Source organism: Dromiciops gliroides, chromosome 1 (genome assembly GCF_019393635.1).
Source record: "Dromiciops gliroides isolate mDroGli1 chromosome 1, mDroGli1.pri, whole genome shotgun sequence".
Taxonomy (NCBI): Eukaryota; Metazoa; Chordata; class Mammalia; order Microbiotheria; family Microbiotheriidae; genus Dromiciops; species Dromiciops gliroides.
This window is the reverse complement of record NC_057861.1, coordinates 287,895,557-287,919,147: the sequence shown is the minus strand read 5'-3', so window position 1 is coordinate 287,919,147 and position 23,591 is coordinate 287,895,557. Positions and strand designations below refer to the sequence as shown.

The 23,591-nt window shown below is 36.3% G+C and overlaps 1 protein-coding gene across 2 annotated transcripts in view; it reads right to left on the bottom strand.

Annotated features, from left to right (window-relative positions):
- The window catches only part of HNF4G (hepatocyte nuclear factor 4 gamma), a 164,384-nt gene extending 144,732 nt beyond the window's left edge, over positions 1-19,652 (bottom strand). For both annotated transcript variants that reach the window (XM_043979625.1, XM_043979626.1), the window contains exon 1: positions 19,332-19,652. The gene's annotated coding sequence lies outside the window, so the exon portion shown is untranslated. The remainder of the gene's footprint in view (positions 1-19,331) is intronic.
- Between the last annotated feature and the right edge of the window lie 3,939 nt (positions 19,653-23,591).

Genomic DNA, 23,591 nt, shown 5'->3' with positions numbered 1-23,591 from the left:
AAACTTTGAATCACCTGGCATACTAAGTCAAACAAGGTGATGTTCTGCCTTCTTGTTTTAGATCTCATAATGTAAACAAGTATCCTTTTCGAAGTCTATTTAGGACCACTAACAAGGGCTAGCTTTTCTCATTTTTTGTGCTTTTTCTTGGTGATTTCACTAGTTTAAATGGCCCCCAAACATGTGCTTAAGTGCTGTCTAATGTTCTTAAAAGAAGATAGTGATGTGCCTTACAGACAAAAAAAGTGTGTTAGATAAGCTTTACTTAGGCATGAGTTACAGCACTGGTGACAGAGTGCAGTAGGCAGCACCTTGATTGATTCAGAAAAAGGAAGAGGAAATAAACTAATCTATATGTGACGCTGTTCTGGGAAGATCTAAAGTAAATGTAGTGACCAAAGGCTTACAGGAACCTAACTTTATATTTCCCCCAGGAATAGTGACTCAGTATTCGCTATTTAATTGTTCACAGTGACTTCATAGAATTTACTACTGTGAATGACAAGAACTGACTCTTTGTGTGTGTATACACACATACATATGTATTATAGATATATATGTATATCTATACATATATTAGATCATACACATGCATATTATATATATGTATGTATTCACAAAATTAAATCACATATATGCAACATATATATGTATAGACACATGTATAAGAATGGGAGAGAAAATTTTTAGTACTTTACTTTGTTTCAGTCTCCGTTATTTCATTGTGGCAAAACTCCTCACACCAACATATATCATGACCCTTCTACACCTTCCTGGTTTCATAAGCTGATATAATTTAGTCATCACATAATAACAAACCTTTTGGAAATTATTCTCCCCACCACACTCAGACCACAGAGTTAATCCACTGTCAGGTCTCTGTATTGAGAACTTTTCACATTTGTAGACTTCAAAATAGGACTTTAGTAAGGATTTCCATTTGTAAGTGATAATAAAAACTTTACTAAACCCCATGTCTACCAAACTAATGTTTGTTTGTTTATTTTGGTAAAAAGAAAGAAAGGAAGGAAGGAAGGAAGGAAGGAAGGAAGGAAGGAAGGAAGGAAGGAAGGAAGGAAGGAAGGAAGGAAGGAAGGAAGGAAGGAAGGAAGGAAGGAAGGAAGGAAGGAAGGAAGGAAGGGAGAAATTAAGGGAGAAAGGAAGGGAGAGAGAGAGAGAGAGAGAGAGAGAGAGAGAGAGAGAGAGAGAGAGAGAGAGAGAGAGAAAGAGAGAGAAAGAGAGAGAGAAAGAAAGAAAAATATGTTTTAGATGTTTCCTCGGGGAATCATAAAAAAAGGGTGGAGAGAACTCAGTTTTTCCCCATTAACATATTTCCTTTATCCTTCAGTCCTCTTTAACTTAGTTCATGTATTTCATTATTTGAAACAGATCATAGCCATTACTAGAAGTAAGAGGCTTTCTGACAACTTTTCTTGGATGTGATATAGCAGATTCATGGTCAATTATGGTCAACTGTTCAGTCTAGGTGAGCTATGGGATTGCTTCTAACAATGAGATTCTATCACCCTTTTAGTAATCTGATTAATACTTTGAATCCTTGAATGATGAAGTTAACAGACTAGACAGGGCCTGGCATGTAGTACGGAAATAATAAATATTTGCTGGTTGGCTAATTAAACTTGCCTTATACCAATCCCTTTCTACCACTGTTCAAAATTCTCATTTTCCTATAAAATACTTTATACTTTTATGAAATACTGACAAAAGTCATAAAATCTTGAATATGAATGTGCTAGACAGAGTTAATATTCTGATTAGTTCTGCCAAACTGCTCTTTCTTCTTTACTTTTTAAGTCTTATTAAATAGCAAGATGCTGTACTGAGAAATGAATGTGATATAAAAACAAAGCTATCAATAAAAATAAAAACTTTTTTAAATGTTGATTTCTTTTAATAAAGCAGAGCAAATCACAGTAACTCTCACCAAAAGCAATAAGATATTCTTTTAAAGTCAGTGTTCTTTCTTTTAACATTTTATCTCATGTTTCAATAGGTTTTGTAGGACAATAAACTTTTTTTTTTGAAGTATAAAAAGAAACCACACCTTACCACATGATTTAGGTCATCTAACCCAAGCTACCATAATTATTTCTGTTTATTATCTAGAGGCCTGTTTGATAAGGTACAGTACTTTCTGAGAAACAGTGCCCTGCAGAATCAAGATACCAAGTTAAAACAAACGTTAAAATTTAGGTTCAATCTTAATGACAGTTGAAAACTGAAAAAAAGATTATTCACTTTAAATGTTCCTCTTTTTCGAAATAAGGAAAAACGATGGTATTTTTATAATGTTCTTCCTAAAGCCCTTCTCTGTGCACTATTTATCCAAGAAGGCGAACATATATTTTATACTATTATAATACTTTCACGCTAATAATAACAGTTATGAATAGAGATTGGGGGGAGATAGATTAATGGATAGATAATATTTATATAGCATTTTAAGGTTGGAAAATCATATTACAAATATCTCATTTTAATCCTACAAATCCTTCCTTGAAGGAAAGTACTATTATTATGATAATATTATGATACTTTTGAACCTTAAATGCTATAAAAATCTTAACTATTATTATTGCATACTGTGCTTAGCTCATTATGTTGATCAGAATATTTTAAATTGAATTTTTGGTGCTACCTCAGAACTACTGAAAAAAGATATTAATCTTTGTAGTATTTTATTATTTCAATGACTTTTCCCTAAATCTTCATGAAATCTTAAGTGGTAATAAATTTGATTTCCTACTTTGCTAATTTAAGCATTAAATCAGAATTACCAGCTATATACACATGTATGTATTACATGTATATCTATACCTATGTATATATACACATATATATTTGCATCAAAAATGAAACTTTAAAATCAGATGAAAACTTGAAAACCTTTAAATATCAAGGCAAAAAATGGAAGTTAAAATTTGTCACACCACTACCCAAACTGACATGTAAAAACACAAGGTAATTTATGAAAGAGGCTACCTTTCCTCTACTTTTTTCTGTTTATTTTTCTTTTTTTATGTGCTGAATGCCCACTCTGATTCTTTTGATTTTTTTTTCTTCTCTTATTGCTAGTACTAGCATTTTTATTACAATATTTAACAAGATTGGTGATAATAAGCATCCTTGTTTCACTTCTGATCTTACAAGGTAGGCTTCTAGCTTATCACCATTAAAAAAAATGCTTGCTAATTGTTTTAGCTAGATAATTCTTATCATTTTAAAGAAAAAGCTATTCATGCCTATGCTTTCAATTTTTTAATAGGAATGAGTGTTATATTTTGCCAACAGCTTTTTCTACATCTATTGATATAATCATATGGTTTTTGTTACTTTTGTTATTGATATAATCAATTATGCTAATAGTTTTCCTTACGACTTATGATGGATCATCCAGAAAAAAGAACTGTGTCATCTGAATGCAGATTGAACCATAAGATTTCTACTTTTTATTTTGTTTGGTTTTTTTTCTTTTTTTAGGTTCTTCCATTTTGTTGTGATTCTTTTTTCACATGACTAATGCGGAAATATGTTTGATGTGATTGTAAATATATAACCTATATCATATTGCTTTCTGCCTTGAGGATGGGAAGGGAAGGAAGGGAGGAAGAAAAATTTGGAATTCAAAATGTTATAAAAAGAAATGTTGAAAAACTATATGTGCGTGTATATATGTATACATACATATATATTTTTTTTCCTTATGTTAAACCATCTCTGTTTTCCTAGTATAAACCCCACTTGGTCACCATGTGTAATATTTGTGATATGTTTATATATTTTTGTAGTCTTCTGGCTAGTATTTTATTTAGGATTTTTCATCTATATTCATTAAAGAAGTTGGCCTATAATTTTCTTTCTCTGTTTTTGCTCTTCCAGGTTTATATATCAGCTATCATTCCTTTAATAAAAATTAAAGTTGAATTCTGTTATATAATTACTTCAGCTTTGTGTCATTTTTATTTATAAATGATATTGTAAATAAAAATTAGTAATAAACAAAATTACAAAAAAAACCACAATTATATATATATACACATATATACACACACATACAAACACACACACACATATTTCAAGGTCTCTTGTTGAGTTCAGCACAACTGAGGTGGGAGAATGGGAAAAGAAGTGAATAAGCATTTATCTAGCTCCTAGTATGTGCCAAGCATTGTCCTAAGAGCTTTATAAATATTACCTCATTTAATCCTCACTCTGTGAGGTAGTGTTGTTATTATCCCCATTTTACAGTGGAAGAAACTGAAGTAAACTGAGATTAAGTGACTTTCCAAGAGTTACACAGATAGTAAGTGTGGGAGGCCAGATTTAACTTCATGTTTTCCTGAATTGAGGCCCAGTGCTCTATCAGTGTCACATACTACTAGATCTAAGCAAAAATGCCAATTACCAAGCCCTGACATAAGATACTTATTTTCATAAAGTTATTTTTGAACATTTAAAATTTATCAATTAAGTTTGATGAGAACAAATTCTGGCTGTTGGACTCATGCATGGTCACATAATTCAATAAATATTTCAAATGAAATTGTTCAACTTATTTTTTATCTTAAATAATAAAGCTATGTAACATTCATTCATTTTTGTTTGCAAATACCATTCATGTATAATGCAAGTACTACAGAAACATATTTAGATAAAATTTACTTTGTAGGTTATACGATTCTTTTCTGCTAATCCTGGCACAAACAGGATCAATGTAGCTATTAATATTTATTCAAGTATGGGAAATGGCCCCTTAACACATACATAAGATATAAGTGTATATACACTGTATGATTAATTTCACTATAATAAGGATCATTTAATTTGCCTTTAAATCACAGAGCTTATATATTGGTTGCTCAATGAGTTCAGTTGCTCAATAAAAGTAAAGGAAGAAAGAAAAATTATCTTCAATAAATTGCAATCTTTTAAAATTGTAACTGTCATTGCAAAACCCTAATTATTGAATTATTCCTAAATACAAAACATCCAAAGGACCAAAAAAGGCCTTTTCAGACAGGTCATGGTCACTTGATAGGAATATTTTAGAAGGGGGAGATGCATCAGAGAGAGCCTTCAATTAGCTGACTACTAAGGTCTCTTCCAAACTCTAGGTTACATGAAATAAATACATATGTCTTAGGAATGGGAGAAAAGAAAGGAGAGAGAGAGAGAGAGAGAGAGAGAGAGAGAGAGAGAGAGAGAGAGAGAGAGAGAGAGAGAGGGAGAGAGTACGAATGTGTGTGAGTGTGTGTGTGAAAAAGTTATTAACATATAGCTGTGTCATTCCAAAAAAATACGTAATAGAATACTCAAAACTAAACATACTAAGAAATTTTGACATATCTTTGTTCTTCATATCAGCCATATATGTGTTTATCTGTAGACAGATGCTTAGATAAAAAGATAGACAGATGATAGATTTTTCTTATGTGTGAGTTAATGGACTTTTCAATTAATTCTTTAATTTTTTATTACAAAGTATTCCATTATGTCTCAATGATCACAGTCTTCTTTATTGCTAGTTTTACATAATAAATTTCTTACATACTAATTTTCTAATATATTAAAAATAGACATCTGATTTTAATGAAACTCTAACATAAATCACAAAAGAACAAATGCTACTCAAAGAAAGAACAAAGTGAAATGGTTCCAAATTCTTTGTAAGTTTACCCAAAAAGCTGGTGAAAATTAAACCTTTATATCATGATAAGTTTAAAATGTGTAAATAATTCCCATGTGTTATTTGCAGGTATGTCATTTCAGAATGAAAATGAGTCATGTGAAACCATTAACCTTCACACTCTTCACAGTGATAGGAGTTATGACATCAGTGGTCATATTTTAAATATAGATAACTCTGACAAAGTGAATTATCATAAAATGAGGCATCTTGGTATGGAGGAAACAGTGCAGGATTCTGGGTCAGAAGACCACAGTCCAAATCTCAGCTTTGCCATTTCCTATGGGTATTTCCTTTTGATAATCATTTAATCTGTCTGAGAATGTTTCCTCAGTGTAAAATGAGGGATTAAACTAGATGACTCCTAAAGTTCCTTCTGGACCTAAATCTAAACCTATGAAGCTATGATCTTTCTTCCTCCAAAATTCCCTATTTCTCTTAGAAACACCATAATCTTTACCGTCATTGAGAATTGTAACCTCAGTATCATCCTTAACTCTTCCCTTTTCCCTACCCCCTAAATACAAATCCTGACAATAATTTCTCCAGAATATTTCTCCCTTATATCCTCTTTTCTTCATTCACGTGTCTAACACTTATTTCCAGCCTTATTGACCTCTTACCTGGACAAGTTAAACAGTATGTTTATCAGATCCAGTTTTTCCACACAGCTGCCAAATCATGATCGTCATCGTCATCATTCTAAGGAGTAATTCTGATTACGTCAGGGAACTATTCCAAAATATTCAGAGGTTCTGTATTGACTCCAGTAAACCATGAAAACCCTTTAGCCTGGTATTTAACCGCACCCCCCCCCAAAAAAAAAATTGTGCTTACCTATCTCTTCAGCCTTTTTTCACTACTCACTTTCATGCATACTGTTTTCCATCCAAACTGGCTTTATCATTCTACCTTTTAACACCTTACCTTGTGGAAATACTCTCCCATTTCTGGAATACATATTTTCCTTTCAAAGTACCTAACTTCTTTCAAAGTTTGTTAGCTCAGAACCTAGCTTTCTGAAACAAGCTTGTCCTCGTCACACAACCTATTAGTTGTCTCTCCTTCAAATATTCTAAGAGTTCTTGGTCTGTTTTCCTCTTTGTTCCCTTACTCTGAATAATACATACCTATGCTCGCATTGTAATTTATTAAAATTTAAGCTCCCCAATAACAGATATTATTTCATTTTGAGGTTTATGTCATCAGTACCTAAAACATTGCTTTTTGTTTGTTTGTTTGTTTTTTTTTTTTAGTGAGGCAACTGGGGTTAAGTAACTTGCCCAGGGTCACACAGCTAGTAAGTGTTAAGTGTCTGAGGCCGAATTTGAACTCAGGTACTCCTGACTCCAGGGCCGGTGCTCTATCCACTGCGCCACCTAGCTGCCACAAAAGGTTATTTGGGTTTTGGGGGTTTTTTTTGGGTGAGGCAATTGGGGTTAAGTGACTTGCCCAGGGTCACACAGCTAGTACATGTCAAGTGTCTGAGGCTGGATTTGAACTCAGGTCCTCCTGAATCCAGGGCCAGTGCTCTATCCACTGCGCCATCTAGCTGCCCCAACATTGCTTTTTGAATAAAAAGTATCTAGTAAAAACTGTTGAAGTGATTTAATTGTGTAACTGTATGCCAAAAAATGAATCAGTAATGGAATATCAATAAACCTACTTCCAATCTAAAGTCTGTTGCCACGTAAGGTGAATGAGATAAATAGCAATATAACATGACAGTATTCACATGGACTAATTTTATTATTTGAGTGATATATAAAACTTTACTTTCTTATAAGTAGACTTATTTTTCTTTAAATATTGGATTTTAACATGCCAACATTCTGGATCACCATTTGATTTACCAGCACATGAAATTTTTAGATGACAAAATGATCAGAAATAGTGGAAAGGAGTTAAGTGAGGAAGTTTAAAATCTTCCAGCTTATCCACAAAAAAGGAGCACATTCAGAAGATCACTGAATGATGATCTTGTTCTGCCCATGATTTTTTTTCATGTTACTGAAGTCAGCCTGAGGCAGGGTTGGTGTGCATCAGTGAGACAGGAAGAGGAAAAAGTCAGAGTTTTGAAGACCAGACCAAAAAAAAAGCACTTTTAAGTCTTTTTTTTCTTTTTCTTCCTTGAACACTCCAGAGAGGGCAAAGGACATGGAAACATGGACTGTGTCTGAACGGAGAATTTAAGTGGTTTCTACCTCCCACAATGACAAAAGAAAGCAAGAAAGAGTATGGGATGATAATAGTGATTTTTTTAAACATCCTGGTGATCGTAATTGGTGACTTTATTTTTAATAAAAGAGAAGTAGCTGTTCATTACAACAAAGATGGGAATACCCATGATCACTTAAGAGTTCAGAAAAAATAATTATTATGAAAATAATATCTCACATGTATGAAGAACTTAAAAGTTTAAAAGCATTTTATATACACTATCTCATATGATTGATATGATAATTCATTTTAAATTCATTTTTGGTATTGAAGAAGTCTCAGTGAAGACAGGATAGAATGAACATAAGTACAAGGTTCTTCAGAAAATCCAGGCAATCCTCTGGATTCACAGAATCCCAAGTGAAGTTTCCCAAATTGGGGATGAATTCCCCATCATTTTCCAGGCACTCGTAAGCACTTAGGAGCATTATAAGCCAATATCCCCCAATATTTTTCAGTCCATAAAATATCCATCAATTTGTCAGATATTTCATTTCCAACTAAAGGGAGGGCAATTCCTCCAGCTTCATCATCCATTTTCAAGATTATATGTACCCACAAATACAGCCTAACAGTGTTTCCTCTTCTCTACAATATTCTTAATTCTATCTAAATCCTCCACTCATTTAAAAGGGGTTTTTGGGCAGCTAGGTGGCGCAGTGAATATAGCACCAGCCCTGGAGTCAGGAGGACCTGAGTTCAAATCCGGATTCAGCGACTTGACACTTACTAGCTGTGTGACCCTGGACAAGTCACTTATCCCCAACTGCCTCGCCAAAAAACCTAAAACAAAAGCAAAAAAAATAAAATAAAAAATAAAAAGGGTTTTAAGGAAACCAAGACAAAAGTTGTTTACCAAGTCGCTATTTATGTCCCAAAATGATTAAATTAATGGTGCCAAGTCCATTTGATGAAAATGAGCAAGAAAGCATGTGTTTATTTATACCTAAGAAAATAATGCATTGTCAATGTAATATAGTAACTATAGATTAAGATATAAAAATATGACACCACAAAAAAATTTGGATTTTGACACATGTAGGTAAGAAATATGTATGGCTGCTAATCTGGAATTTGAGGAAAGCTTAGGAAATGTAGGAAACCATTACAGACTACCTTAAATTAAAATAATTACTATTCATTACTACAAAGATGAGAATACCCATGACCACTTACCTAAGGGTTCAGAAAAGAAATAATTGTTATGGTAATGCTAACTCACATGTATAAAGATCTTTCAAGTTTGCAAAATGTGTTATATACACTTTCTCATATGATTCATATAACTGAGAGATAAGTAACTAAAACACTTTAGTTATCTGTTTACAATATAAAAATTCAAGAGCAAAAAGTACAAAATAGACACTGTCATTGAGTAGCAAGAAGCATTATACTGCTATGGTTAGAATTGTAAGAAAAATGTTTTTTAAAAAGGCCCATGAGGGGGCAGCTAGGTGGCGCAGTGGATAGAGGACGGGCCCTGGAATCAGGAGTACCTGAGTTCAAATCCGGCCTCAGACACTTAACACTTACTAGCTGTGCGACCTTGGGCAAGTCACTTAACCCCAATTGCCTCACTAAAAAAGGGAAAAAAAAAAAAGGCCCATAACCTGATGACATATCTACCCAGATGTGTAAACAGGACAAGGAGATGATTCCAGAGTCTTATTTTCCCCAACAAATGTATGAATGTGATTCTCCCACTGTTTGAGTCGTACATACTTTCAGGTACATGAGGATATATTCAAATGTGTGTACAGGTGTGTATGTATGTGTATATATATATATATATATATATATATATATATATATATATATATATATATATATATATATATATGTGTGTGTGTGTGTGTGTGTTTGTGTGTGTGTATGTATATGTGTGTGTATGTATATATGTGTATATGTGTGTATGTATGTATGTATAAACACACATATATATACATACACACATTTGTGTGTATATATATATCCCCCTAAATAATCCCAAGAAGATGAATTTATATAGAGTCCAAAAGAAACGTAGAAGGGAGAAAGACAAATAGCTGAAGGGAACTCTAAAAGCAGACAATATATTGCATTCTTATGAATTAAAAAAATACTAAGGAAAAGACAAAACAAGGGACTTGCTCAAGAGCACAGCTAAGTAACACAATTAGTATTCAAACTCACTTCATAAACAGCAAGATCGCCATTAAATTCTATTGCCTTTCATTTTCAACTGAAAAGTTGAGAAGTAACACCACTAAATGGATGGCAGCAGATAATACAAGGTCAAGCATCAAAGCAGTACGGAAGATGGGAATGTGATGCATAGAATACCTTCAAGATATCTACATATTAACCTAACAAAATTATTGGATAACATCAGCGATCTCTCACAATTATTAACATCATTACTCAGAGAAGATCACAACAATTTGAATGCTGAAAATTGGCATTACTCATAAGAGAATTTAAGGTATCCCATTCAAAATATCCATTTCTGATTAATTCAAGGTTGATTAAAGTTATTTTGCTATGATTCTATTTTATAAAGTTCAAGTTAATGTAAAAGTTATTGTTAGTGACCATAGTAATCTAGTGTTTGATAAACACAAAGATCCAAGCTTTTAGAAAGGACCTCAATATTTGACAAAAATTGCTAAGAAAACTGGAAAGCAGAAAATAGGAATAGATCAACATCTCACACCATATATCAAGATAAGGTGAAAAATGGATAAATGGTTTATATATAAAGAGTGATAACATAAGGAAACTAGGGGTGCATGGGAAAATATACCTGCCAGATCTAGGGATAGGGTAAAAGTTTATGACCAAATAAGAAATATAAAGGATCACAGGAAGTAAAATAGATAATTTTGATTACATGAAATTTAAAAGGTTTTGCAAAACAAAACTAATGTAGCCAAAATTAAAAGGAAAAATGGACAGTGGGTAGAAATTTAAAGCATATTTCTCTGATAAAGGCTTCATTTCTCAAACATATAGCAAACTGAGATAAATTTATAAAAATAAGAGCCATTCTCCAGTTGATAAATGGTCAAAGGATGATACGAACAAGTAGTTTTCAGAAGAAATCAAAGCTATAAATAGCCTCATGAAAAATGCCCTAAATCACTATTAATTATAGAAATGTAAATTAAAATAACTCTGATGTACCACTTTACACCTTTCAGATTCGCTCACATGAAAAGAAAAGTTACAAATGTTGGAGGCGATATGGAAAAATTGGTACACTAATGCAATGTTGGTGGAGTTGTTAACTAGTTCAACCATTGTGAAGAACAATCTGGAACTATGCCCAAAAAAAGTGTGCATATTCTGAGTCAGCAATACCACTACTAGTTCTGTATCCCAGAGAGATCAAGAAAAAGGTGGGGGAAGTATTTATTTATTTAAAAATATGTATAGCAGGTCTTTTGTGGTGAAAAAAGAATTGGAAATGAAGAGGCTCCTCATCAATCAATGAGTGGTATTCGATTATAACTGACTACAATTGTTCCATAAGAATTTATGAGCAGGATGGTTTCAGAAAAACCTGGGAAGATATATTAACTCATTAAAAGTAAAATGAACAGAACTAGGAGAGTATTGTACACACACAGTGACAGCAATATTGCATTCAGAGTTCACCCGTTCTCTTTCTGGAGGCAGATAGCATTTTTCATCATGGGTTCTTTGGATTTGTCTTGACTCATTGGCTTAATCAGAGTAGCTAAGTCTTTCACAGTAGGTAGTGAGTTGCATCTCAGTATGAGTCTATAATCCATGGATAGTAACTGCATTTTTGGGTGTGTTACAGTAGGAATTCTTTTTCAAGCAAGAATGGGATTAAATGACCAGATAGGATCCTTTCAGATCTGAAATTCTGTTATAATAAAGTATTACAGGTAAACAAGGAAAAATCGGATTGTATCAACTTCTACCCATCAAATAATTTGAATCTTAAAATTGCTAAAGGAGTTAAAGATCGTCTAGTTTAACGTCTTGGCCAGTGAAAGAATCCCAATTAAAACATCCTCAGTTATGTATCTTCATGGAACATCACCAGCGATGAGGAACTCACTCCTTCAAAAGGCATTCCATTTTATTTTAGGAAAATATTTTTAAAGATTTTCCATATATTGAACAGAAGGTTGTTTCCCTATAACTCCCTGTTCTTGGTCTTATTTTGTATTTCAGACAGATACAAAAATAAATGTTATTGCTCTTCTACATGACAAGCATTTGAAAAGTTGAAGATAGCTACTGTGTACCTCATAGTTCTTCTCTCCATGCTAAACATTTTCACATTCTTCGTTCAGTCTTCATGTACCAAGATTTTAAGTTCTTTCCTCATCCAGAGTACCCCCCACTCCCACCCCAGACACAGGCTAATTTGTCACCATCCTCAGTAAAATGTTATATGCAAAATACTCCATATATGGTCTAACTAGGGCAAAGTACAACAGAACTACAATTTCTCCTGTCTATGAAAATTCATTTATATTAATGTGGTCCCCCTCAAAATCACACTTTTTAAAAGCTATTTCATTGCACTATTTATTTAAATAAACTTGGAGTGCCTGCCCTTCCTATTCCACCCCAACCCCACCATGAACTATCTGGCTATATCTCCCCTGTCTTGTATTTATGCAATTATTAACTTAATTACCAAGCTTAATACTTATCCATATTATATTTTGTCATATTAAATTTAGGCACCCCATTCCAACCTGCTGAGATCTTAACCAATCCTAATCATTTCATGATATTAACTATCTTCCCTAAATTTGTATAACCCACAGATTTGATCAGTATGCCCTCTATGTCCTTATCCACATCATTGGTAACAGTGTTGAACAGGACAGTCCAAAAATGCAAAGTCCTGCAGCATAACACTAGAGAACTACTATCTGTATGTCTAGGTGAACATTACTCCATTAATCACCACTGTGAATCCAGTACTTCAACCAGTTATGGATCTCCCTAATTTTATCATATAGCAACATTTCTCTATCCCTCTCCTATATACTTTGTGAATGACTGCTTGTCAACTCCCTTGCTGAAACCCAGTTATATTACACTTATAGAGGTTCTCTGATCTGCCAGTCTTGTGAAAAGAAGAATTAGGTTAGAATTTCACAACTGGTTCCTAGTGAATCTATGTTGACGACAAGTGGTTACCCCTTCCCTTTCTAATGATTCACTAACCAAAAAGAGTAATAATTCATTCCAAAATTTTGTTAGCAGAGGAAATCATGCTACTTGTCAAATATCTCTTCCTCTTTGGAAAAATCAATGAAAATATTTATCCTTCTCTAGTCCAATGGCACACCCCTTTATCTTGTTCCATCCTTTCTTAATCATCACTTAAAATAGTTCAGCAACTATATCTGTAAATTATTTCTGCAGTCTGGGATGTTATTTATTTGTATCAGATGGTGAACTCATTTGATACAGAAAATCCTTCCCTTGTTCTCTTTGGCTGTCTTGGACTCCAATTATTTTTTAACCACTGTCACTCCACGTCTTTTAGAGTGAATGTTCTTCTATATAACCAAGAAGATGTATGCAAAATAGGGCTTTTGTAGTCCCATGTTGGTTTTGGTTTTTGTTGTTGTTATTATCTATTATTCATTAAAATTGAACTATGTGCTCCAAGATGTAGGTCTATCCTTGCTTCTTCATGATGAAGGCATCTTGCTTGGTTAGCTGTCGGTCATGCTCAATGAATTAGTAGTGTGATGTGACACCCAAAAATGTAATGTGAGAAATGCCATTCCCAAAAATAAGAAGGTGGTCATTTTCACTGTACTCTGTGTTGGTTATGGGATCAGAGATTCTGTAAATTCTTCCATAGCAGTAGTTCTTAAAGTGTGGTACAGGGACACTTTCATAGGCTCCACTAGATCAAAACTATATTTATTAGAATACTAAGATATTTTGATCTCTAATATGGCAAATAGCTATAGATAAAACCCACATAAACAACAGCTACTTGGGAAGTTGTTAATAATTTTTGAGATTACGTATGTATGGGTCCTGAGAGAAAATGTTTGAGAAACACTTCTATATAATGCTAATTATTTGTTGACTTGAATTGACAACACATCTTCCAAAATTGTTCCAAAACAAACATCTTATAAAGTACAAAAAAAAACCCAAAAGAAACAAAAGAAAATAGAAAACTGAATCAAGAAATGGACCCAGTATTCCTAAACCTGAGAAAAATAGGTTCTAAAAGTTCCAGATCAGCCAGGTGCAGTGACAGACATCTGGCACATAATAAGCATGTAATAAATGTTTATTGACCGAATGTTTATTGACTATTAGGGAGACCGAAATTGTAGATTGCTTGAGTTTGGGAGTTCTGGGCTGTATGACTAAAGTCAATAACATGTCTGTGCTAAATACAGCATTAATATGGTGAGGCCCCAACCTTCCTAACAAGGAATGAACTGGTCCAGGCTGTAACAATGTCTCAGGTCAAAGCTTCCATGTTGATCAGCAGGGGAGCAATCACTGAGTGGCCACTGCATTTCTACTATAAGAAACCCATTCTCAAAAAAATAATTCTGGATCAAAATGACAGTAGTTACATGCTCAATTTTAAAGCTATGATTCTTTAATTTCCCACAAATATAACATCCAACTTCTTTAACAGTTTAATCATACAACTATATTGAAGCCACTCTATTGGAGGATTATGTGTATAGAATCGCTGGAATAGAGTCAGGAAGACTTGAGTTCAAATCTAGCCTAGAAACTTATTACCTCTGTGACCCTGGGCAAGTCACTTAGCCTCTGTGCCTCAATTTCTTCATCTGTAAAAGGGCCACAATAATAGCACTTATTTCCCATGGCTGTAGTAAGGATAAAATTAGGCAACATATGTCAAACCCTTTGAAAAACTTAAAGGCTACATGAATGCTAACTATTATTATATTAATAGGTCACTTAACTAGCTCCTATTAAGAGACTGAATGGAAAAAAATTCTGAAAGGACTCGTTGTCGCACCACAGGTAACAGCACAGAATCTCTGAGGATGAAGGGATTTACAAGTCCCTAGAATCCACTTTGAAACATCTTACCAAAGTGAGCATCCAGTACTAACTCAGAAACCTGACAACTGATTTCTTTGTTGCTATTGGACTCTAACATTCCACAGCTGTGCATCATCTTATTTGAAGCTCTTTTTCAAATGGCAGTGGAGTGACTCATTTTAAGCAAAGATGTCAAAAAGTTCCAGGATAAAGACACAGAAGCACAGGCTAGCAACAGAAGAAGCAAATAGCAGCTACAACTGCAAATCAATAAGTGATCAGTAGATATTTACAACTGCAAAGGACTTCTAGTAAGGCATTGATATTTTCAGTCTGGCATCCAAATGGATTCTAACAATTTAAGCAGTATATTATTCAAATATAAAAGATTATATTTCTGGAAAACATATTAAAATATGTATAATAAAACTTTATACCATGGCTATTTTTTTTTGTATATATTTTATGGCATAGTTATGAGAGCCATATAAATTAAGCTAACTATCAATAGGACAGGGGAAAGGGAATCATCATTTATTTAGTACCTACTAAATTTCAGGCACTATACTAAGCACAATTACAAATATCACCTCATTTTATCCTCTACACAAACATGGTTGGTACTATAATCGCTTCATTTTAAAGCTGAGTCTAAAACAGTCTTTACTAGCGTCACACAGCTATTAAGTGTTAGAGGTCACATTTGAACTCAGGACTTTCTTACTCCAGGACACATACTATTCCCTGCCAAGTTGACTCTAAAAATATGAATGCAATATAATATAGATGTATTATATTCAAATCAACTGCAAGGAAACATTTCATATATTGTAACTGTAAGGACCTAAAATTCTAGCTATAATGTCTAAAATCTAATGAGTGGTCGCCTTAGATTAGAAAATGTGTAGCACCAATCTTTGGGCATTAAGTATTTATTAAAGTATATTAGGGGTTAGTAAAGAGAAATACATGGATAAAGTATCCCTATTCTGCCTGTCCCCTGCTGCTTCTGCCATCAAGTCCAAGTCTAGACACCAAAAGGCTTTGTTTCCCCTGGGGCTTCTCCCAGAACCCTCCTGTGAAACAGGAAACAGAACCATCCACACACACACAGCTCCAAGCTAATTGGCTGGTACCACTGACTGATAGCTACCTACAGACAGCAGACACAACTTCTGGATGCTGAAGTCACATGTTTTCTTTTCAGGCCAGAACTCACAATGTCCCTCCCAGTAAGGGGTATCATTCCAATTCTCACATACTCCACCTCCTCTGGCTTCCTTTTCTAAATGGGAGCTAGGTTCTGGTACCCCAGGCTGCATCACCCAATTTAAAAAGGGCTGCTTGGAAGAAGGAAGTTGATTCTAATCTAGGCATGAAGAGAGAAGCAAATCTACCCATAGCTGGGATACACTGGCTCTCTCTGACTTATTAAGTGAATTAAAGCAAAAGGGAATGAGTGTCAGGGAAAAAACATTTGCCCCAGCAGCACTCTAACTCTGCTGGTTCCTATTGTATGGAAACAGTTTAATCCAGAAACACTCATCCTATAGGAAAAACAAAAAGGGGCAATTGGGCCCACCTAGTCAAACATGAAAGAATTTGATGCTGCAAAGGATACCTGGAACCTGCTTCCTGATAACAGGATCCTAAATTTATAGATCAGAGGGAACTTGGAGGTCACTGAGTATATGCCCTTCATTTTGCAAATAAGGAAACTGAGGTCCCCCCAAAAAGATTATGACTTTCTCCATGTCACAGAAGTACTAAATAGTGGAGAATAATTGTGACAAAAATATTTTTTGGTGAATTTAACTGTGAATGTGAGCAGAAGAACACAAGGCTATCAGGTAATATGGATTTCTTAGGTTCCTAGATTAGAGCTCCACTGAGAAGTTTGATAATCTCCAGAGCCTTTTGTATTACTAGCACTTCTAGCACAAAGGTTGCACATAAATTGTCAAGAGGTTGGGGTCTTAAGAATAAATGGACAAATAAATTCCTAGAGACCAGGTAAAGGCTAATAAGAAGGCTCCACCGCCCATACCGGGCATTGTAGTGAGTTGGTATGTGTGCCACTAACAGCCAAAAGTGACTAGTATGTCTACAAGTAATTAAATTCATCAGTTAGGGTCAAGGTCAGATACCACAAAGCACACTCTATAAATTCCTAAATTTCCAGATCACTAAGCAGTTTCCCAGGATGATAGATCACTGCTATTCCTTTTCTTACTTCTCCAAGTATACCTCTGTGTGTGTGTGTGTGTGTGTGTGTGTGTGTGTGTGTGTGTGTGTGTGTGTGTGTGGTGTATACCAGGTAAATCCTCTCTGTGATAATTCAGCCTTAGTTAAGTGAATCCTGGCAAGGCCTGATTGGAGAAGACAAAAGAGAAACATTTGTAATGATTATGGATGATGACTGATTATATAGGTTCAAATCCTATCTCTGGTTCTTACTATTTGGATGGTTATGGGAAAATCACTTAAACTCTGTGCTCCAGATTCCTCATCTGTTAAATGCAAATATTTGCAGAATTGACCTCACAACTTGTTTTGAGGCTTAAATGAGATTATATAAACTAGTAAATAAAGACTAGCTATAATTATTATTACTACTATTATCTCTTTCTCATCGTTAACTATCATTATTATTACCACCACCAATGAAAATGAAAACAAACATAAAGTCATCCGTATTTGACAGAGTTATAAAAAGCATGGAATAATACACATGCAGAACTTATAAATACATAGGAAGAATTAATAGAATATTTAGTGAAGGGAGAAGAAATCAAGTAAGAGGGAGATGACAGAGATTGTAATTTAGGAGAGAAAGGTAACAAAGGAACTGAGCAACTACATAATTTGCAAGATGTCTCATTAACATTTTAAAAGTTTCTGTGTTTCTGCATCTTCTAGTCCTGAGGGTTCATAAAATGAGGCTTGGAAGTGAATTTTACTTTTTAAAGAAGGGTGGCCATGAACCTTCCTGCCAATGGACAATGATTCATTGGAGGTATGCCTAAAAAGGTCAATGTATCAAAACACACACACACACACACACACACACACACACACACACACACACCCCTACACCTTCATGGAATCCTACTATTTGGTCACATGTTGGCTTATGCCTTGGTAAACATAGTACTGTAATCATTCTAACTAAGGGAAACTAAAATATTATAAACACATTACACATCCTATTGATATACATACAACTGGAAAACATCACACATATCCGGGACAAGATTTAGTCGAAAGAAAATCAAACCATACATAAGGGGACAGATTTTAACCTCCCGATTAGCCAAACAATTTCACACAAATGGATTTCTTGGTACCTCAATTTCCTTATATGTAAAAGGAAGAGATTATACTAAATGCCACCTAGGCAGCTAGGTGCTGCAATGGCCCTATACATATCTGAACTCAAATTATACCTCAGACCCTTCCTAGCTATATAACCATTGGGTGTCACTTAGTTTCTTCAACTGTAAAATGGAGATAATAACAGCACCAGTTTGCCTTAGTTTCTTCAAGTGTAAAACGGGGATTGCAGCACCTGTCTCACAGTGTTTCTGTCAGAATCAAATGAGGTACTTGTAAAGTAGTAAATATTTAATAAATGTTCCCTTCCTCTAGTCTCTCCAAGATCTAGCTAGCGTTCTATGACTTTAGGAAACTTCTGTATCATATGCATTTGCATGAATGTACATATATACATGTGTTTGTATAACGTATGATGCAACATTAATAAATGACACTACCCAAAAGCATTTCTTCCAAGAGCATCACTAAGAGCTACTTGTGAGATGATGAGGTGGTTAGAGAAAGGAAATGCAACTTTTTCTTGAAACAAGGGCCTACCTGCTTAGAATCTTAGGGCCCCAAAGCTTTCATATCCGAACCACCACAACTCCCCCCCTCAGCCCCAAACACCCACGTGCCCCTGCTCCTCCGCTAGGCCCAAGAACTCCCCCAACTACCCGAATGGCACGTGACTCACCTGTAGCTACCATTGTTTTTGCCTCCACCCAAACAACCCAACTTTTTCTTTGCTCTGTTTTGCTCTGGTCACTGGATAGCACATCTCTCCTCCCCACTCCCTTCTCCAAATCTGCTTCCTCCTCAGGGGCAGTCATGAGAGGGAGCGGGGGTAGGATCTAGTTACTGCCCTCAGATTTGCTGACCGATCTGAAGAAGGGGGTGTAAACGTTCCAGCCCCTTCTTGGTAGCCCGGGTTGGGGGGGGGGGAGGGAGTGTCGGGCTCAGAGAGGCTGGGCACGTGAGACCATCCCCCAGACCGGCGGGAGACTGCTACCTGGTTTCTCAATGAGCTGCTGCAGTCGGATGTCCAGGGGAAACTCACCTGGACTGAGTCGCTCGCTCCCTGGGGTTCTAGAGTTGCAATCAGCTGGGCAACAGCAACGGCATCTCTCAGGAGTGGATTCCCCCACCCACCCTCGCGCCAACTGTGTCCGGCACTGCGCTTTTCTGGGAGGAGGCAGTTTGCAGAAACTCGGGGTGGGGGGGTGGGGGTGCGGTGAGATGAGGTGAAGAGCTGAGAGGGAAGGTTAAGTTGTTTCGTTCTTTCTTTTTCCTTTTTTTTCTTTTTCTATTTTATTTTAAGTCGCTAGCAAAGATTTTACCATATGCTCTAGCGAGTATTAGCTTTGTTCAATGGCGACAGGGCAGCAGCCCCAGTCCTACGGACCGATCGATTTACTAAACAAACTGAAACGTGGGTGGGGATGTTAAACAGTAACTAGCAGCCTCAATGAAAACTGAAAGCTGCCGCAGTGGCCACCGCCGGTTCATTTCCCGGTTCCCAAGGCCCTTGGGCATGTAGCGGGCAGGCGGGCGGGCGGGCCAGTTCCCACCCCTGCCTTCTTTGAAGACTACAACTCCCCTGGACCCCCTGGTGCTGTTTTGCTTCCCTTTGCCAAGTGCACGGAATTAACTTGTCCTGGGACTACCCCTCCCTGCTGCACCTGCCACCAAACATGGTTGGTCACTCCAGAATTCCCAACAGAACCGCAATTTGTGTCTCTCTCTGGGCATTCTAGAGCAGCATCTATCAGTCATTATTCCTGCCTCCCCCACCTTGGTAAAGCGCTCTCACGCCGCGAGGGCTACCATTGCAAGTGCGCCTCCAGATTGAGCTCTAAAGTAGTGGCCCCAGGTGCATAATGCACTCGCCCCTGCCCAGCCCACATGAGTCATTGCTAGTTGTGTGTTGCATTCGAAATTCTCTCAGACCTCAGGAGGATAGGGAGTGTAGTGTCTCTCTTCCAATCAACTGGAGCTCCTAGTAGCGGGAGGAGTAGGGGATGCCTGACCCCCCAAGCTACCTATTTAATCTCAAGTCTATAAAATCCACTACTATGGGACTGGAATTGTCAATAAAGGGAATAAAGTGGACCCCTAGAGACCAAACTATGATCTGACCCCCCTCTCGAAGCTGGAGCAAGATGTTCCAATTCCACATTGGGCCCCCTGAATTGCCATTCAAGATACGTACAAGAAACCACTTTTCCTTGACGGGGTAGGTGCTTGGGCCCTCTCAGTCTCCTGTGTCTTCGGTTATTATCAGTCTTTCTTGTCTATTTGTCTAATTACATTTCTGGTCTCTCTTCCCACGACTTACGATAGCTCCGCGTTATCCTAGACTCAAGGAACCAAAGAAGTCCAGGAGGGTTGCTCAGCACCAATAAGAGATACAGGTAGACTTTATCATACTGCAAAAAATGCCAAGGTCATTGAAAAAAAAACTTCGCAATTTAATTTCTTGTTTGCAAGAATTAGTAACTTTAGGTCAAACATGTAATTACCTTCATAAGATAAATAGTAAAATAATCCTCTAGGTTTAGGTCACCCCCCCACCCCCGCAACTTCGGAGTTGGCTGTTATTTTAAGTCGACTATAACAATGCCACGTAGATCAAAGGTTCAGAGGGTTCCCCCCACCTTTTCTTTTTAGATCTGGTTTAGTAAACTTTCTCGGTTTCCTCCACTGAATCTCTTGCTGAAAGGCTCTTAAAAAACAAGTTGTTCTCTGTTTTTGAAATCAGAACAAAGGGGAGAGATCGTATTAAGAACATCTGAACTCCCTAAACAAAACACATTCTTTGGTCCTTCATAGCTAACACCTTCATGTATGTGAACTGTGATGCAATAGGGGCCGCTTTTCTATGCGAGCCACCTAATAGTCGGCGGGAAGTTACAGAGTCTAAGTGAAAATTAGCAAATTATATTTAATTGTGGAGATCCTTAGCTTTTATTTTTATGAAAATGTTGTTAAATATCTCTTTTAGACAGATACTTTAGATTCGTGTTGTGGTTTGATTTACTATTTCTTGTCGATTTGATAATAAAAATTACTGATTGGATAAATCCCAAAACGCAAAGGATAAAGTTTCCTATACCAAAACTACAAATCTAAAACCCCTTCTCCCAATTTCATTCTGATATATTTCAGTGCTATAAAAAGTCTTGTTTATCCAATAAAGAAATAGTTTTTAAACGTAATGCATTCGCATTGTTTCCAAATTAGCTTTTAGCTTCGCGATTTTAGAATACCAATTTTAAAACGTGTATTAGTATAGTTTTGTTATCTCTTCGAGATCTAGATCCATGTCTTGTCACATTCAGTCTGATGTCATAGATATGAAGCTAGAGAGAGAGAGAGATGTGGATAGAGAAGAGTTATAGATATACATCGGATCTGACCATCCTATTAGATTATAAACTCCTTGAGGGAGGGAACTGTGCCCTTTTGCACTTTAAGTATAGCGGGAACTTAACTTTTAAAAAGTGTTTAGCTTAATTAAATTATGGTCCAGTCACCCTCAGCTTCTAGCACAACATTTTTCACATCTACCTTTTAATGAAGCATTTTTTAATTGAATGAATATACTAATCTTCCACAAAAAAGAGAAATGCCATTTTATTTGGTCAAAATTACTTTGATAGAACAAGTGCAAATGTCCAATAAATTTACCACAAGAATTATTATTATCAGAAAGAACTTAAAATTTGAGATGGGATTTGCATAGAGGTATTAAGTAATACGTAAAGGATTTAAATTTCTTTAAAAGGCTAGTTAGGAAAAAGCACTAGAAGAGGTTATGTACTATCCACTATTCGGGTAAGCAAAAAAAAAAGGGGGGGGTACCGGGATCAGAGAATGACACTATGGAAACTGTGGCAATTGGAGGAGCTGTAGGCTGATCAGAGAAGCAGCTGTTGTTTGCTGGATTTGGCAATTTCCAGTAAATAAACTAAGACCAACTCACCCGCTGCCGATCATCACTTATTTCCAACCTTACAATAATTTATTACCACTCTCGATGGGCATGGGTGTAAACTGCTGCAGATGAAAAATCTTGCTCCCTAGAGAGACCTGCACCCTGATTCATCATTTTATGCAGGGGGGAAAGGGAGTGATTATTCATGGGGGAGATTTCCTTGAGAAAAAAATATAGAGTTTCTGGTTAGTACAGGGAGTTACAGGGGGTAACAAAAACAAAGCGTAACTATCTTCTCTGCTGTTTTTGAGTAAAAAGTGATGGAATCAAAATTTTCTTTTATTAAAAAAATCTTGCAACCATACATTTCATTATAGCTAACTACCTTTTTAGTCTATTAAATTCTTTCCTAAAGCATCCACTTCTAAGGAAGTGTCCAACGGCCATTTGATTGTTTTGATGAGTGCGCTTATTTATTCTAATAACAGTTCAGATATTAATTAAAATAAAATGGGGGCAGGGGGCGAAGATGAGTGCGCTCAGGTAATGAGACTCCAGGTGTGCGAACAAGAGCGAAGGCGTGATATACCCCTCACCCTTCCCTCCCCCCACTCCGCTCACACACACTTGAAATTTAATTCCCAATGTATTTAAAATGTCTAGGGCTATGGCTTCTTTATGAGACCGAAACATCGCAATCTACCGATGACCTCAACACCGTTTCCCCCCTACCCACTCCACCCCGAATGATTATACCTTGCCTGACCTTTTTCTGAAAGTGCATCTTAACATTTGATATGTGACTAACAGAAGGGTCATTCACTGACTGACTTGCTCAGTCTCAGATTATATGAATTACCACGAACGTTTGTTTGGTACAGACACTGTCCTTTCCCGCGGGCGGGCTGGCTGGCTACTAAAGAGGTTTTCTCTGGACCACTTCAAAGGGACTTCGGTTTAATAGACTGTGAGAGGGGAAAGCCGCTGTGGGGACCAGATTGAAATTAACCAAGTCGTAAGAGGTCTAGCATCAGGCGGTTCCGTAATGTAACGAATGGGGTCGTGTTTTGACCCTGGGGGCAAAGCGCCTGGTGAACCAGCTTCCGCGTGAATTTCGAAAACCCTCCGGAGGCCTCTGGATGTTTTATTCATCAGAGAGGGAAGTCGAAGATATCAAGCCACTAGGGGGGTGTGCTTTTGTTTCCCGAGTGAGGCTATGGGGGATGGGGGAATAGTCAAAGACCACTTGCAGTCACGTTAAAGCCAGATTACCTCGAATCTGAGCAGGCCTCCCTTTTCTTCGTTGCAGTGAACAACTTTGTTTTGTCTCCCCTCTTTACCCTATCCAAAAATACCCGATCACAGAGTATGTGCACACAGGCA